This window comes from Capra hircus, chromosome 8 (assembly GCF_001704415.2).
Source record: "Capra hircus breed San Clemente chromosome 8, ASM170441v1, whole genome shotgun sequence".
Taxonomy (NCBI): Eukaryota; Metazoa; Chordata; class Mammalia; order Artiodactyla; family Bovidae; genus Capra; species Capra hircus.
The window spans coordinates 85,395,159-85,412,707 of NC_030815.1; the positions used below are offsets into that span (position 1 = coordinate 85,395,159).

Consider the following 17,549-nt stretch of genomic DNA (forward strand, 5'->3'; position numbering starts at 1 on the left):
CTCAGTAGTGTCCAACTCTTTGCAACCCCATGAACTGCAGCACACCAGGCCTCCCTTGTCCATCACCAACTCCCGGAGTCCACCCAAACCCATGTCCATTGAGTTGGTGATGCCATCCAACCATCTCATCCTCTGTCGTCCCCTTCTCCTCCTGCGCTCAATCTTTCCCAGCATCAGGGTCTTTTCAAATGAGTCAGCTCTTCGCATCAGGTGGCCAAAGTATTAAATGACAAATCAAATTTAAATTTTAAGATGTATAATTAAGCTCAAAGTCTTCATTTCTATATAAAACTTTCTTTTGTGATCATCAAGTAAGCATCAGTGATATAGTAAGCTACCACTCTAAGTCAGTTCCAAATAGCCAGATCTTTGTAGGGGCTCTTGTTAGTTGAGTAACATCTAAATAAATGTCTATCTTTGGGTTAAGGAACTAAGAATACTCCTGTGTGGCCTTTGTTAAGGCCAAGATTTCTAGACTGACTAACCACAAGGGTCTCAAGGGAATAACAAACCTTTGCTCTTTCTGTCACCTTATTGTACCCATTCCAGAATCACTTTAATTTTTACATGAGTTTTAAGGAGCAGAGTGTCTGTATTTTAGATTGCAAAATAACATCTTCCCCCAATTTTTCCATTTTGTGCTCTTGGTTTGAATCTGAATTATGGCTTCAAAATGTTGCCTCAGAGAAGACTTATTTTACAAAGTGACTATAGTTTTAGAAGCCACTCACTCGTGTTACTGCAGGTCCATGAACTGACCTCCCTGCACATCTGACCTGGAAGAATATATCACTCTTCCTCTGTCATTGGTTACCCCTGTTCTTTCACATCCTCTGCCCCAGCACTGTTCTGTTTTGTAAGCTTTCCCTGTTTTCAGCTGTGAATCATATCTGTCTGATTACCTTAGCGTGGAGTGAATGGACACCCTATGGAATATTTGTATTTTAAATCATGGTGTTGGAGAAGACTCTTGAGGGTCCCTTGGACTGCAAGGAGATCCAACCAGTCCATTCTGAAGGAGATCAGCCCTGGGATTTCTTTGGAAGGAATGATGCTAAAGCTGAAGCTCCAGTACTTTAGCCACCTCATGCGAAGAGTTGACTCATTGGAAAAGACTCTGATGCTGGGAGAGATTGTGGGCAGGAGGAGAAGGGGATAACTGAGGATGAGATGGCTGGATGGCATCACGGACTCGATGGACTTGAGTCTGAGTGAACTCCGGGAGATGATGATGGACAGGGAGGCCTGGCGTGCTGGGACTCACGGGTTCGCAAAGAGTCGGACACGACTGAGCAACTGAACTGAACTGAACTGTAGGATGAAAGACCATGATACCTGTGAAAACCTATTTATAGTATGTTTGAATAAGAATAAGGGGGCTAGATTTCTTGTGGTAAGTGGGATGGAGTGGGGAACAATTCCACAGCCCTTCTAAAATCTTAACCTCCAGGTACTAATACCTTTACCAGCCCAAAGAGGCTTGACCCCTATGAACAGACAAGAAAGGGATGAAACAAAATGTATAAGGGATCCAAACAGCTGCACAGACACTTACCTTAAACATACGAGGCATTTCCTTTCTCCTTGCAGGAACAAAATCAGAGGGCCAGACTGAACTGACAGAAAACGCTCCATCCCTGAAGGAAAAGCAAGACTCTGGGAGTGAATTGCCTGAAAGTGAGTAAAATGATACCAAAACATAATCCTCAAACTTAATTTCCCTAACTTTTAACATTCTTTTTTGTAGGAACTGACAGTGATCAAAATATTGTAACAGCAGTTCTCAGCCAGTTATATATTATCAGAAAACCCAAGTTAACTCTGGGCTGTTCGTGGAGGAGTCAACTCCCTGTGACTCCCTATTCACTGGTGGCTCAGACGGTTAGAGAAGGAAATGGCAATCCCCTCCAGTACTATTGCCTGGAAAATCCCATGGACAGAGGAGCCTGGTAGGCTACAGTCCATGGGGTCACAAAGAGTCGGACACGACTGAGCCTTCTATGGGTAAGAAAGGAGCACATGTCTGACTGCAAAGCCATTGGCCCTAGAGTATGGGCCATATGCTCTCAGATCAGCTTGCTTGTGTATTTTGTCAATGTTACTGAGATACACTTGGCATGTAATAAACTGCATATTTAAAGTAGACAGATAAGTTTTGATTTATGTATACACCTGTGAGACCATCATCACAATGGAGATAATGAATGTACCCATCACCCCCAAGTTTCTTGGAACAGCTGTGTAACCCTTACTTTTCTCCTTCCTTGGAACTCTTCCTCACTCCCCCACTGATCTGCTTCCTGTCACTCTAGATTAATTTGCATTTTCTTGCACTTTATAGAAATGGAAAGGTACATTATATATTCTTTTTGTCTGACTTTTTCTTAGCATAATAATTTTGAGTGCATTAGTGTTGCTGCATGGATGAATACTTCATTTCTATTTATTGATGAATAATATTTCATTGTATGGACATGCCACAGTGTATCCATTCACCCATTAGTGAACATTTGGCTTATTTCAAGTTTCGGGTGTTTTAAATAAAGGTGTTATGTATGTCCATGTCTGTCTTTGTGGACATATGTGTTCTCTTGGGGAAATACCTAGGAGTAGAATGACTAGATTATATATTCAGTTCAGTTCAGTTGCTCAGCTGTGTCCGACTCTTTGCAACCCCATGGACTGCAGCACACCAGGCCTCCTGTCCATCACCAACTCCCAGAGTTTATTCAAAATCATGTTGATTGAGTCGGTGATGCCATCCAACCATCTCACCCTCTGTCTTCTCCTCTCGCCTTCAATCTTTCCCAGTATCAGAGTCTTTTCAAATGAGTCAGCTCTTAGAATCAGGTGGCCAAAGTATCAGAGTTTCAGCTTCAACATCAGACCTTCCAATGAATATTCAGGACTGTTTTCCTTTAGGATGGACTGGTTAGATCTTCTTGCAGTCCAAGGGACTCTCAAGAGTCTTCTCCAACACCATAGTTCAAAAGCATCAATTCTCTGGTGCTCAGCTTTCTTTATAGTCCAACTCTCACATCTGTACATGACTACCAGAAAAACCATACCCTTGATTAGATGGACCTTTGTTGGCAAAGTAACATTTCTGCTTTTTAATACGCTGTCTAGGTTGGTCATAATTTTTCTTCCAAGGAGTAAGTGTCTTTTTATTTCATGGCTGCAGTCACCATCTGCAGTGATTTTGCAGCCCCACAAAATAAAGTCTGTCACTGTTTCCACTATTTCTCTATTTGCCGTGAAGTGATGGGACCAAATGCCATGATCTTTGTCTTCTGAATGTTGAGCTTTAAGCCAACTTTTTCACTCTCCTCTTATATATTAGGTGTGCGTTTAACTTTTTAAATATTTTTCAAAGTGATTATATGATTTACAAAGCAATGTATGAGAGATTTAGGTCTTCCACATCTAGGTCCTCCAATTCTTGAAATAGTCTTTAATTTCAGCTTTTCTTATGGATATAAAGTGATATCTCATGGTTGTTTTATTTGAATTTCCATTGGAAAAGACCCTGATGCTGGGAGGGATTGGGGGCAGGAGGAGAAGGGCACGACAGAGGATGAGATGGCTGGATGGCATCACTGACTCGACGCACATGAGTTTGAGTGAACTCTGGGAGGTAGTGATGGACAGGGAGGCCTGGTGTGCTGCATTTCATGGGGTCACAAAGAGTCAGACACAACTGAGAGACTGAACTGAACTGAACTGAACTGAATAATTAATGACATTGAGCATCTGTTAACGTGTTTATTTGACATATGTATCATCTTCTCTATTGAAGTATCTTTCCAAATTCTTGCCCTTTTTAAAAATTGAGCTATTTTCTTATTATTGAGTTTAAAGAATACTTTTACGTATTTGGTATGTAAGTTCTTTTTCAGATATTTTATTTGCCACCAGTCCACCGTTTCTATTACTTCTCTTAACAGAGTATTTCAAAGAGCAGAAGTTCTAAATTTGATGAAGCCCAACTTATCAATGTTTAAATTTTATCTGTTGTGCTTTGATGTTATATCTAAAAATTATTTATCTTATACAAGATCAGAAAGGCTTTCTCCTAAGTTTACTTCTAGGTACATTACAGCTTTAGGATTTACATTTCGTTCTATGGTATATTTTGAGTTAATTATTATGCATAGCAAAAAGTACAGATCAAAGTTGATTTTTAAATATATGGATATCTAAAATTCCATACCATTTGTTGGTAGCTATTTTAAGATGTTGAAAATACTGTAACAGAATAGAAAATATGGAAATAATTTACATATATATGTTATACATATATTATAAATATATATGGTTTATATGTATATTATATATATTCTATATATTTGGGTATAGTTATTAATTTGTTCTTTATTTCAAAATTGTTTTGGCTTTTCTAGCTCTTCTGCATTTCCCTATGAATTTTAGAATTAACTTGTCAATTTCTTTTTTTATATTAAACACTCTCCAATAAATTTTTTTACATATACATATATTCACTCTCTTTTAGATTCTGTTTCCATACAGAATATTGAGTAGAGTTCCCTGGGATATACAGCCAGTCCTTATTAGTTATCTATTTTATATATAATAGCGTATATGTTTTCATTCCAATCCCAAAGCAAGGCAATGCCAAAGAATGCTCAAACTACCACACAATTGCATTCATCTCACACACTAGTAAGGTAATGCTCAAAATTCTCCAAGCCAGGCTTCAACAGTACATGAACCAAGGACTTCCAGATGTTCAAGCTGGTTTTAGAAAAGCCAGAGGAACCAGAGATCAAATTGCCAACATCCACTGGATCATGGAAAAAGCAAGAGAGTTCCAGAAAAACATCTATTTCTGCTTTATTGACTATGCCAAAGCCTTTGACTGTGTGGATCACAACAAACTGTGGAAAATTCTGAGAGAGATGGGAATACCAGACCACCTGACCTGCCTCTGAGAAATGTGTATGCAGGTCAGGAAGCAACAGTTAGAACTGGACATGGAACAACAGATCGGTTCCAAATAGGAAAAGGAGGATGTCAAGGCTATATATTGTCACCCTGCTTATTTAACTTATGCAGAGTACATCATGTGAAATGCTGGGCTGGATGAAGCACAAGCTGGAATCAAGATTGCCAGGAGAAATATTAATAACCTCAGATATACAGATGACACCACCCTTATGGCAGAAAGCGAAGACCTAAAAAGCCTCTTGACGAAAGTGAAAGAGGAGAGTGAAAAAGTTGGCTTAAAGCTCAACATTCAGAAAACTAAGATCATGGCATCTGCTCCCATCACTTCATGGCAAATAGATGGGGAAACAATGGAAACAATGAGAGACTTTATTTTGGGGGGCTCCAAAATCACTGCAGATGGTGACTGCAGCCCTGAAATTAAAAGATGCTTACTCCTTGGAAGAAAAGTTATGACCAATCTAGACAGCATATTAAAAAGCAGAGACAGCACTTTGCCAACAAAGGTGTGTCTAGTGAAAGCTAGGGTTCTTCCAGTAGTCATGTATGGATATGAAAGGTGGATCATAAAGAAAGCTGAGCACCGAAGAATTGATGCTTTGAACTGTGGTGTTGGAGAAGACTCTTGAGAGTCCCTTGGACTGCAAGGAGATCCAACCAGTCCTTCCTAAAGGAAATCAGTCCTGAATATTCATTCGAAGGACTGATGCTGAAGCTGGAACTCCAATACTTTGGCCACCTGATGGGGAGAACTGACTCATTTGAAAAGACCTTGATGCTGGGAAAGATTGAAGGTGAGAGGAGAAGGGAATGACAGAGGATAGGACGGTTGGATGGCATCGCTGACTCAATGGACATGAGTTTGAACAAACTCTGGGTGTTGATGAAGGACAGGAAGACCTGACTTGCTGCAGTCCATGGGTTCGCAAAAAGTTGGACATGACTGAGCCATTGAAGTGAACTGAACTGAAGTGTATAAGTGTCAGTTCCAATCTTCCAATTTACCCCTCTCCCCACTTACCTCCCAGTGACCATAAGTTTATTTTCTACATCTGTAACTCTATTTCTGTTTTGTAGATAAGTTCATCTGTAGCCTCTTTTTAGAGTCCACATGTAAGTGATACCATATGATATTTATCTTTCTTGTCTGACTACTCCACTCAGTAAAACAGTCTCTAGGACCATCTATGTTGCTGCAAATGGCATGATTTCATCTTTTTCATGGCTGAGTAAGTAATATTCCATTCTATATATGTACCACAATTTCTTCATCCGCTCCTCTGTTGATGGATATCTAGGTTGCTTCTATGTCTTGGCTATTGTAAATAGTGCTGCTGCAAACATTGGAGTTCATGTATCTTTTCAAATTAGAATTTTCTCGGGATATATGCCCGGGAGTCCATAGTGCTAAAGCTGTGGTTTTATCAATAGTCCTGCACAGATGGAAGAGCTGGACCATAAAGAAGGCTGAGTGCCAAAGAACTCAGGTTTTTGCATTGTGGTGCTGGAGAAGACTCTTGAGAGTCACTTGGACTGCAAGGAGATCAAATCAGTGAATCCTAGAAGATATCAACCCCGAATGTTCATTGGAAGGACTGATGCTGAAGCTCCAATCCTTTGACCACCTGATGCAAAGAGCTGACTCACTGGAAAAGACCCTAATGCTGGGAAAGACAGAAGGCAGGAAGAGGAGGGGGTGACAGAGGATGAGATGGTTGGATGGCATCATCGACTCAATGAACATTAGTTTAAGCAAACTCCAGGAGACAGTGGAGGACAGGAAAGCCTGGCATGCTGTAGTCTATGGGATCTCAGAGTTGGGCACAAGTTAGTGACTAACCAACAACAACAATATGCCCAGAAGTGGGATTCCTGGATCATATGGTTGCTCTATTTTTAGTTTTTAGAGGAACCTCCACACTGTTCTCTCCATACTGTTGCCACTAGCAGTGTATAAGGGTTCCCTTCTCTCCATACCCTCTCCAGCATTTATTGTTTGCAGATTTTTCTGTGATGGCCATTCTGACTGGTGTGAGGTGATACCTTATTGTAGTTCTGATTTGCTTTTCTCTAATAATTAGTGATGTTGAGCATCTTTTCACATGCTTTTAAACCATCTATATGTCTTCTTTGGAGAAATGTCTCTTTAGATCTTCTGTCCATTTTTTGATTGGGTTGTTAAATGTTTATATATATATATAGCTGCATGAGCTGTTTGTATATTTTAGAGATTAACCCCTTGTTGGTTTCTTCACTTACAAATATTTTCTCCCATTTTGAGGGTTGTCTTTTCTTCTGTTTATGGCTTCCTTTGCTATGCAAAATCTTCACAGTTTAATTAGGTCTAATTTGTTTATTTTTGTTTTTATTTTCATTAGTGTACTCTAGGAGTTGGATTGAAGCTTGTCAGTTTCTATAGAAAGAATTAAGAAGCTTACTGGGATTTTGATTAAGACTGTGTGAAACTAGATCAACTTTGGGGACACTCACATTTTTTTAAATACTGAGTTTTTCAATGCATGAACACAGTGTCTCTCTCCATTTATTTAAGTCTTCATTAATTTCTCTCATCAATATTTTATACTTTTCAGTATATAAGTCTTACATAGCATTTGCCAGATTTATTTCTAAGTATTTAATATTTTGATGTTATTGCAAATGGTATTACTTATTTATTTTTGATTTCTGATTCTTTATTGCTAATATAAAGAAAGGCAATTTATTTAAGTATATTGACCAAGTATCCTGCAAACTTGATAAGTTCCTTTATTAGTTCTAAAAGTATTTTTTAGACCACATTGAATTTTCTGCATAGATACTTATTTTGTCTATGAATAATTTTCCTTCCTTCTTTCCAACCTGGATGTATTTTGTAGTTTTTTCTTCCCTGGCCTAGATATCCAATACAGTGTTAACTAAGAGTGGTGAGATCAAATATCTTTGTCTTTTTCCTGATCTTAGGGAGAAAGTATTCACTCTTTTGCCACTAATTATGATGTCAGCTATGGGATTTTCATAGGTGTCCTTTATCAGGATGAAGAAAGTCCCTTCTAAATGTCCATCAAGAATATATAAACACATTTTGTCAGATGTCTTTATTGCATCTATTGACATGATTGTTTCCATTTGTTTATATGATAAAATACATTAATTTTTTAATGTAAATCAGCCTTCCTGAGATACACTACATTTGCTCAAGATGCAAAATAATTTTTACATAATATTGAATTCTATTTACTAACATTTTGTAGCTTTCCTCACATGCATTTGCTGATCAATATCTTGCTGAATCAAGCCAGATCCTCTGTAGGGCCTTGCAGAACTAATGCACGATCTCTATCAATCCCTATTTCTCTCCCTCCCCCTCTCCCTCTCTCTCTCTCCCTCTTTCTCATCTCTGATACTCTATCCTGTCAACTCAGGACTCTGGGCCCCTCTGGACTCTCAGTTATATCACTTCAATACAGGGAGTTCACCTGGGTTTGCCTGGAATTCCCATTTTATGTACTGGAAACTCTCATAAGGCAGTAACCTTGGGCAAGTATAGAGCTCACCTCACTTGTTTCCTTCATTGTCTGATGTTTAGCACCTTAAATCACTTTTTCCTTGTTATTTCAGAGGAAAGGTTAAATATAAATATGGCCCCTGTTACTCCATCTTGGCTGAAAGTAGAAGTCTGTTTAATCTAGCTCACTTGATAGTTTTCGACTTCTGGCACTCTTTGAACAGACTCATTTCCTTCCCCTAATGCTCCATCTTGGACATCTGTCAATGTGACCCTCAGTTTTTCAGTCTTGATGACTTAAAAACCTCAGTACCATCTGGTATTGTTACTCTTTTCTTCATCTTTCTTTTTCCTGCCACTCACCATGTCCCATGAGGTAACTTCAGTAATATTTCCTGCACCCATTTTTCTTTGGTAATTCCTGCAGCCACCATTTTAATGCAGACTCTTATCTGATCTGAAGGATGGACAGTTGCAGACTGGACTTCTTGGCTCCAGCACTGCTTTCATTTTCTCTGTGCCCAGCATCAAACACACACACACACACACACACACACACACACACACACACACACACACTTCTAAACTAACTTTTGATTAAAAATCTACTTCCAGAGTAACCTTACTAAAGTCACCTTCAAGATTATCTTCTTTCCTGTATCAGTTATTCAATGTACTACCAAATTTCTGACAAAGCTATTAGCTGAGGTAAAGAATACAGAAAAGTGTTCATTGCTAAGGAATCAAAATAAGATAGGATGAATATGCAGACCCACAGAATCTGAGATAAGCAGAAAATTCAGGCTGAGCAAGCATACAGCCATCACGGTGCAGGTTACACCTGGTAAAGTAGTATAAAGGAATAATATGAACAAGTACTCAGTACCTGAACCATAGGAAGTGGAGGAACCACCAGGGAGTGTGCAGAAAAGGAAGGAAAGAAGGCCAAGGGCAGATGCTCTGAGATACTAAGAGGAAAGTTAGAGGAGCCAAAAAGATTCAGAAAAGTTAGGGAGAGCAGAGAACATGCTGCATTTTCCTAAACTGGATACACTTGCTATAATTTCACTGATTCAGTATTTTTTATTAAGCACTTAAACAGTGTCTGGAGTGAAGTCAAAAACAGCAAAGTAAGGCTCTCTGAATGTTCTCTCCTTCATTAAAAAAAAATGAGAAAACTATCAAATTCATCAGAAACAACCTTTGCAGAACTTACAAATTACACAAGTTTTGTGGCAACCTGAGAAGAATTAATTTTTTAGAAAAATAACTGAACCTTGGTAAGAATTATGAGCTTTGTGGTAGTTTAACTTGCCCTAATGCTATGCTCTATTTCCAGCTCCTCAGTAGACTTGAAAAATGGAAGTCTGTGTTCACAGTACATCCTAGAAGCCACTAGACACCTGAGGAAGCTAGAAAGAGGAGAAAGAAGGAGAAAAGAGTTGGTGTATGACTTGATTCAGAGCTCTCCATGGGAAAGGTCTATTCCCCAAGGGGCACTTAAAGAAAACAATTTCATACAAGTATTTTAACTGCATAGCTGCTTACCCAGTACTAAGCAGTCAGATAAGAACTATATATTAACCAAAAATCTTAAAAGACAGAAATTGAGATATCCGTAAGGGTTCTGAAAAGTTCTGACATATTGCTAAGAATCTTGGTCATCATGTACACACATAGAACTGTGAACATACTTAAGGTTATGTATATGCTCCAGAAAGACCAGAGAAGGACACACATTCTCACCTCTGACACTGGATTTGTATATAAATGGTTTTCATCAGACTTTGGAGGCTTTCAGACATTATTTCTTACAACGTTCTTGAGCATTTGCACAAGAAGAAAGTGTTGTAAACTGCCTGGTGGAGTGTTGAAGAAATGTCCCATTTGCACACAGAGCCCTTCAGCAAAGTCTAGGAAATTCATCAGTTCCAAATGTTTAAAGAAATCTCTGCAAAATCATTAGCTGACTACTAAGTTAACAAAGGGGAAACTTCAGTAACCATATATGACTAAGAATAAAGACTTTACAGATTAGTTGAGGCACAAAAGTATGACCAATACACAAGGAAAAAGCATCTCTGAGGAATGCCAGATGTTGGATTTACCAAAGAATCAGCTATTTTAAATACATTTGAAGACCTAAGTGAATCCATGCCTAAAGAAATAAATAAAAGTATGATAATAATGACTCAACAAACAAGAACTATAAATAAGAAAATATAAATCATAAAATAGAACCAGACAGAAATTCTGAGGTTGAAGAGTACAATAACTGAAATGAAAAATTTATCAGAAGGGCTCAGCAACAGATCTGAGCAGGCAGAAACGAGAACCATTGAACTTGAAGATAGGACAAATAATATCATCCAATCTGAGGAAAAGAAAGAAAAAAGAAAGAAGAAAAATGAACAGAGCATCAGTGTCCTTTGGGAAACCTAAAGAATGCTAAAATATGTTTAATAGAAGTTCCAGAAGGAAAGGAGAGAAGATGGGGTAGAAAAAAATAATTCAGTGAAAATCTCAAATCAATTTATAATCTAACTTCCCATCTTAAGAAACTAGGAGAAGAGCAAACTAAACTCAGATCAAACAGAATGAAGGAGATATAAATTTCAGAGTGGAAATTAATAAAACAGATAGTAGAAAAATAAGAGAAAATGAAGAAAACCAAACAAAATTGACAAACTTTTAGCTAAACAACCAAGAAAAAATCAGAGAAACCTCAAATTATTAAATTCAAAAATAAAGTAGGAAAGAAAAATAAAATAGTTACATTACTTCTGATCTTCCAGAAGTTAAAAGGAAACATAAGGAAATACTATGAATAAGTTTATGCCCACCCCCCAAATTAAACAGTTCTAACTGAAATGGAAACACAAGTCCCCCCAACCAGGAAACTTTCACAAGGCACTGGTCCAACCCCAACGAAGGAGAGCAGACTCTAAAATTAAGAGGAATGAAAAGAAATGAGGACAACATTAAGTGAACCAACATTTGAATGATAGAAATCTCAGAAAAAGAGGAGAAAAAAAAAAAGGTATGAGAAAACATTTGCAGAGATTGTAGTCAAAAATTTCCTAACAAGGGAATGGAAATAGCCACCCAAGTGCAGAAAGCCAAGAGAGTCCCATACAGGATAAGAGAGAAACATGCCAAGAAACATATGAATCAAACTAACAAAAATTAAAAGCAAAGGAAAAAAGATTAAAAGCATCAAGGGAAAAGCAACAAATAACATATCAGGGGATCCCTATAAGGCTAACAGCTGATCTTTCAACAGAAACTCTGCAGGCCAAAAGCGGGTAGTAGGATAACTTAAAGTGATGAAAGGAAAAAAAAACTTCCTACCAAGATTACTTTAAGCAACAAGGATCTCATTCAAATTCAAAGGAGAAGTCAAAAGCTTTACAGATAAGCAAAAGTTAAGAGAATTCAGCACCACCAAACCAGCTTTACAACAAATGCAAAAGAAACTTCTCTAGACAGATAACACAAGAGAAAGAAAAGGCCTACAAAAACAAACCCAAAACAATAACATAAATGATAATGGGATCATACATATCAAAAATTACCTTAAATGTAAACATATTGAATGTTCCAGAAAAAAGATATTGATTGGCTGAATGGATACAAAAACAAGACCTCTCTATATGCTGTCTACAAGGGACACTTTTCAGACTTAGGGATACATTGTGACTGAAAATGAGAGGCTGGCAAAATATATTCCATGTAAATTGAAATCAAAAGAAAGCAGTAGTGATGCTTTCTTATTTCAGTTAGAACTATTTAATTTGGGGGGGTGGGCATAAACTTATGCATAAACTTGAAACTTATTCAAAGCTCTATTTTATCAGATAAAATAGATTTTTAAATAAAGACTAGACAAGAAAAGACACTACGTAATGATCAAGGGATCAATCCAAGAAGAAGATATAATAATTATAACATTTATAAATGTATATGCACCCAACATAGAAGCACATCAAATCAATATGTAAGGCAAATGTTAACAACTATTAAGGGAAACTGGCAGTTAATTTGGCAATAATCGCGAGAGACTTTAACACCCCATCCACACCAATGGACAGATCAACCAGACAGAAAATGAATGATATATTGGGACATTTGTACCTAACTGATATTTACAGAGCATTCCATCCAAAAATAGTAAATTTCACTTTTTTCTAAAGTGCATGTGGAACATTCTCAATGATAGATCACAAATCAAGCATTGGTAAATTTTTTAAAAATTGAAATTATTTCAAGTATACTTTCTGACCACATGCTATAAGATTAGATTTTATTTCAGGGAAAAAAACTATAAAAAACACAAACACATGGAGGCTAAATCATATGCTTCTGAAGAATGAAAATGTCACTAAAGAACCCAAATAGGGGGAAAAAAAATACCTGGGAGCAAATGAGAATGAAAACGTGACAACTCAAAACCTATCAGATGCAGTAAAAGTTGGCCAAGAGAGAAGTTTATAGTAATACAAGCCTACCTCAAGAAACAAAAGAACCATCAAGTAAAGAACCTAACTACACTTGTAAAACAACTAGAAAAAGAATAATAAAAATACTCCAAAGTTATATATCCTGAGGAAGCCACAGTTCTAAAAGACACATATACCCCAGTGTTCATTGCAACACTATTTACGATAGCTAAGACATGGAACCAGCCTAAATGTCCACTGATAGATGAATGGATAAAGAATATGTTGTATGTATATACAATGGAATATTACTCCGCCATAAAAATGAACGAATTTGAATCAGTTCTAGCGAGATGGATGAACCTAGAGCCTATTATACAGGTAAGTCAGAAGGAGAAAAACAAATATCATATATTAACGCATATATCACTGGAGAAGGGAATGACAGATCACCTCAGTATTTTTGCCTCAAGAACCCCATGAACAAGGGACATGCTCAGATAGCAGAGTAGAAGGATGTGCATTCATCTCCTGTGAGAGAACCAAGACTGCAACTAGTTGTTGAACAACCATCGGCAAGAGAACACTAGAACCCGCCAAAAAAAATGATACTTCATATCCAAAGACAAAGAAGAGGCCCCAGCAAGACAGTAGGTGGGGTGCAATCACGATAAAATCAAATCCCATACCCTCTGGGTAGGTGACCCACAAAGTGGAGAACAATAGTATGAAAGAAGTTCTGCCACTGTTGTGAAGGTTCTGAACCCCATGTCGGGCATCCCAGCCTTGGGATCCAACAAAGGGTTGAGAATCCCTAGGGAATGTGGCCTTGAAGGCCAGTGGATTTGATTATATGGTTTCCACAGGACTGGGGGAAACAGAGACTCCAGTTTTGGAGGGGAAAAAACAAAATCTTGCATGCATCAAGACCCAGAGGAAAAGAGCAGTGATCTTATAAGAGACTGAACCAAAACTACCTGCTAGTGTTGGAGGGCCTCCTGTGGAGGCGTGGGTCGGCAAGGGCTCATCACAGGGACAGGGGCACTGGCAGCAGCAGGCTGAGAAAGTCCCCCTTGACACAAACTCTCTTGGATTTAACCCTACCATAGAGCCTAGGGCTGGGTTACCTCAGGCCAAACAACTAACAGAGAGGGAGTGCAACCCCATCCATCAACAGATATTTGGATTGCAGTTTTACTGAGCAAGGCTCTGCCCACCAGAGCAAGACTCAGTTTTTCCCACTGCCAGGCCCTCCTTCAAGAAGCTTACACAAGCCTCTTAGCCTCATCCATTGGAGAGCAGACAGAAGAAGCAAGAAGAAGCACAGTCCCACAGCAGCTAAAACAAAAATCATATTACAGAAAATTAATCATGACGAAAAAGGAGAAATTTATGTCCTAGACGAAGGGACAAGATAAAACCCCAGAAAACAGCTAAATGAAATGGAGATAGGCAAACTTCCAGAAAAAGAATTCAGAATAAGGATAGTGAAGATGATCCAGGATCTCAGGAAAACAATGGAGAGGATGCAAGAAGTGTTTACCAAAGACCTACAGGAACTGAAGAACAAACAGAGATACTACTAGAAGGAATCAATAGCAGAATAACTGAGGCAGAAGAAGGGATAAATGACCTAGAAGACAGAATGGTGGAAATGACTGGCACAGAACAGAATATAGAAAACAGAATGAAAAGAAATGAAGATAGTCTGAGACGTCTGGGACAACATTAAATGCACCAACATTCACATTATAGGAATCTCAGAAGGAGAAGAGAAAGAGAAAAGACCTGAGAAAATATTTGAAAATAGCTGAAAACTTCCCTAACATGGGAAAAGAAGTAGTCAATCAAGTTTAGGAAGCACAGAGAGTCCCAGGCAGGATAAACCCAAAGAGGGAAACACCAAGACACACAGTAATCAAACTGACAAAAATTACAGACAAAGATAAAGTATCGAAAGCAACATGGGAAAACAACAAACAACATACAAGGAAGCTCCCATCAGGTAATCAGCTGATTTCTCAACAGAAACTACAAGGCAGAAGGGAATGGAACAATATATTTAAAGTGATGAAAGGGAAGAATCTACAACCAGGAGTACTCTACCCAGCAAGACTCTCTTTCTGATTTGATGGAGAAATCAAAAGCTTTCCAGACAAGCAAAAGTTAAGAGAATTCTGCACCAACAAACCAGCTTTACAACAAATGCTGAAGGAACTTCTCTAGGCAAGAAACACAAGAAAAAGAAAAGACCTACAGAAAATAAATCCAAAACAATTAGGAAAATGGTAACAGGATCATACATATTGATAATTACCTGAAATGCAAATGGATTAAATTACTACAAAAGACATAGACTGGCTGTGTGGATGAAAACATGTGCATGTATGCACTTCCACTTAGCACATGACTCTGCTCAACCCCCTAAATTGTACATAATTATTTTATATTGTTAAGTCAATCATGTTCCCATTATGACCTGGAAAAAAAAAAAAAAAGAATCCCATTAACAGGATGAAAATGTAAAAGATATGACACCGGGAGATCTAGCCGCCACGTCGGTTGGTGTCCAATATGCTACTAGGGAAGAGCAGAGAAATAGCTCCAGAAAGAATGAAGAAGCTGGGCCAAAAATGAAGGGGGCAACAGAGGATGAGATGGTTGGATGGCGTTACCAACTCAATAGACAGGAGTTTGAGCAAACTCCAAGAGATAATGAAGGACAGGAAAGCCTGACATGCTGCAGTCCATAGAGTCGCAAAGAGGTGGACATGACTTAGTGACTGAAAACAACAAATACCACATATATATGGAATCTAGAAATATGGTATTGATCAACCTATTTGCAGGGAACCAATGGAGAAATGCTGGGCTAGAAGCACAAGCTGGAATCAAGATTGCTGGGAGAAATAGGGAAAGGAGTACGTCAACGCTGTATATTGTCACCCTGCTTATTTAACTTAAATGCAGAGTACATCATGAGAAACGCTGGGCTGGAAGAAACATAAGCTGGAATCAAGATTGCTGGGAGAAATATCAATAACCTCAGATATGCAGATGACACCACCCTTATGGCAGAAAGTGAAGAGAAACTAAAAAGCCTCTTGATGAAAGTAAAAGAGAAGAGTGAAAAAGTTGGCTTAAAGCTTAACATTCAGAAAACAAAGATCATGGCATCCGGTCCCATCACTTCATAGGAAGTAGATGGGGAAACAGTGGAAACAAGACTTTATTTTTGGTGGCTCCAAAATTGTTGGGACCTAACAAATGCCATGATAGGCTTCAGGGACTAAGGTAGGACTCACGGGAAAGGCTGAGTCATTGCCCCATGAGGTCATCCCCACGGATGCCAGGACTTGTCTAATCAGCATACTCCCTGTAACCTGGTTTGACTTTATCAGGACATAAAAGACATCCCCCTGCAGCCAATAGCCAATTAGTAAATACCAGGAAACCCCTGCAGCCAATAAAGATTAGCCAATTAGTAAATACTAGGAAACTCCTGCAGCCAATCAGCCCTTGCCAACTCTCTGTTCTAAAACCTATAAATACTGCTGTAAATCTGGGCTCGGGGCTCCTTGCTCCACTCCACTGTGTTGGATATGGTGGGAGCCCTAGCTCGAGCTAGAAATAAAACCCCTTCCTGCTTTTGCATTGCTGTGGATGTCTTATTCTCTCAGTTTTGGGGACTCGGACTCTGGGCATAACATTTGGGGGCTCGTCCGGGATCCCTTTAACTGGGAAGAATAACACTTTCCGGGTAGAAGGGGTTTCCTCACTAGGAGGAAAGATATCTGAACACCAGTATTAAGTCTGGTTAAGTCCAGCGTAAGGCCGAGGCCCAGCATATGCACTGGAAGGCAGCTGGCTCTTGTTAGGCCTAATTAGAGGTGAATTAGTCGTCCTAGCCAGTGTAAGACCGAGGCCCAGTGAGCGTGCTGGAAGGAAACTGGCAGCCAGCATAAGATCAGGGCCCAGCATTCGTGCTGGAAGGCAGCTGGTTCTGTGAGGGATTGGGAAGGAACATCTCTCCTGACGCCGAATCTGGTGGGCAGTGGACACCCTTCGGGGAGATGACATTGGGAAGCAAGACAACAGTAACCCGGGATAGACCTAGTTCTGTGTTTTCGGCCGATATTTGTTTGTCTTCTGTCTGTCACCTTTCTTTGTGTGCTGGCGCCATTTTTGTTTTTTTGTGTGTTCATTATGAGCTCCGTCATTATGGGTCAAAGCTCCTCCACCCCTTTGTCTGTAATGACTGATCATGAAGATCGGGAGAGTCAGAAGAAGAAGCCGATACTCCAGGAATCCTCTTTATATCCTAGCCTGATTGACTTAGACACTGAGATTTCACCTCCCCCATATATGCAGCCACCCTTGCCCCCGCAGGTACCGCAGGTGTCATCCACAGAACAAAGGAGGGACCCAGAACCCTCGGCTCCGCCATGGGAAGGGGGGCCAGCCCAAGGAACTGGCGGAAGGACTCCAAGGGGCGGAGACTTGTCTGAGGACGGAAGCCGGGAGGCTCCTTCATCCACCGTTCCGGCATTCCCTGTCCAGGTGGGGCCAGCAAATCCCGGTGGGGAGCGAACATACCAGTACTGGCCGTTTTCTACGAGTGATTTATATAACTGGAA

At 39.2% G+C, this 17,549-nt stretch overlaps 1 pseudogene; it reads right to left on the minus strand.

Moving 5' to 3' along the window:
* LOC102173298 overlaps positions 1,557 to 17,549 on the minus strand; it is a 69,608-nt pseudogene continuing 53,615 nt past the window's right edge.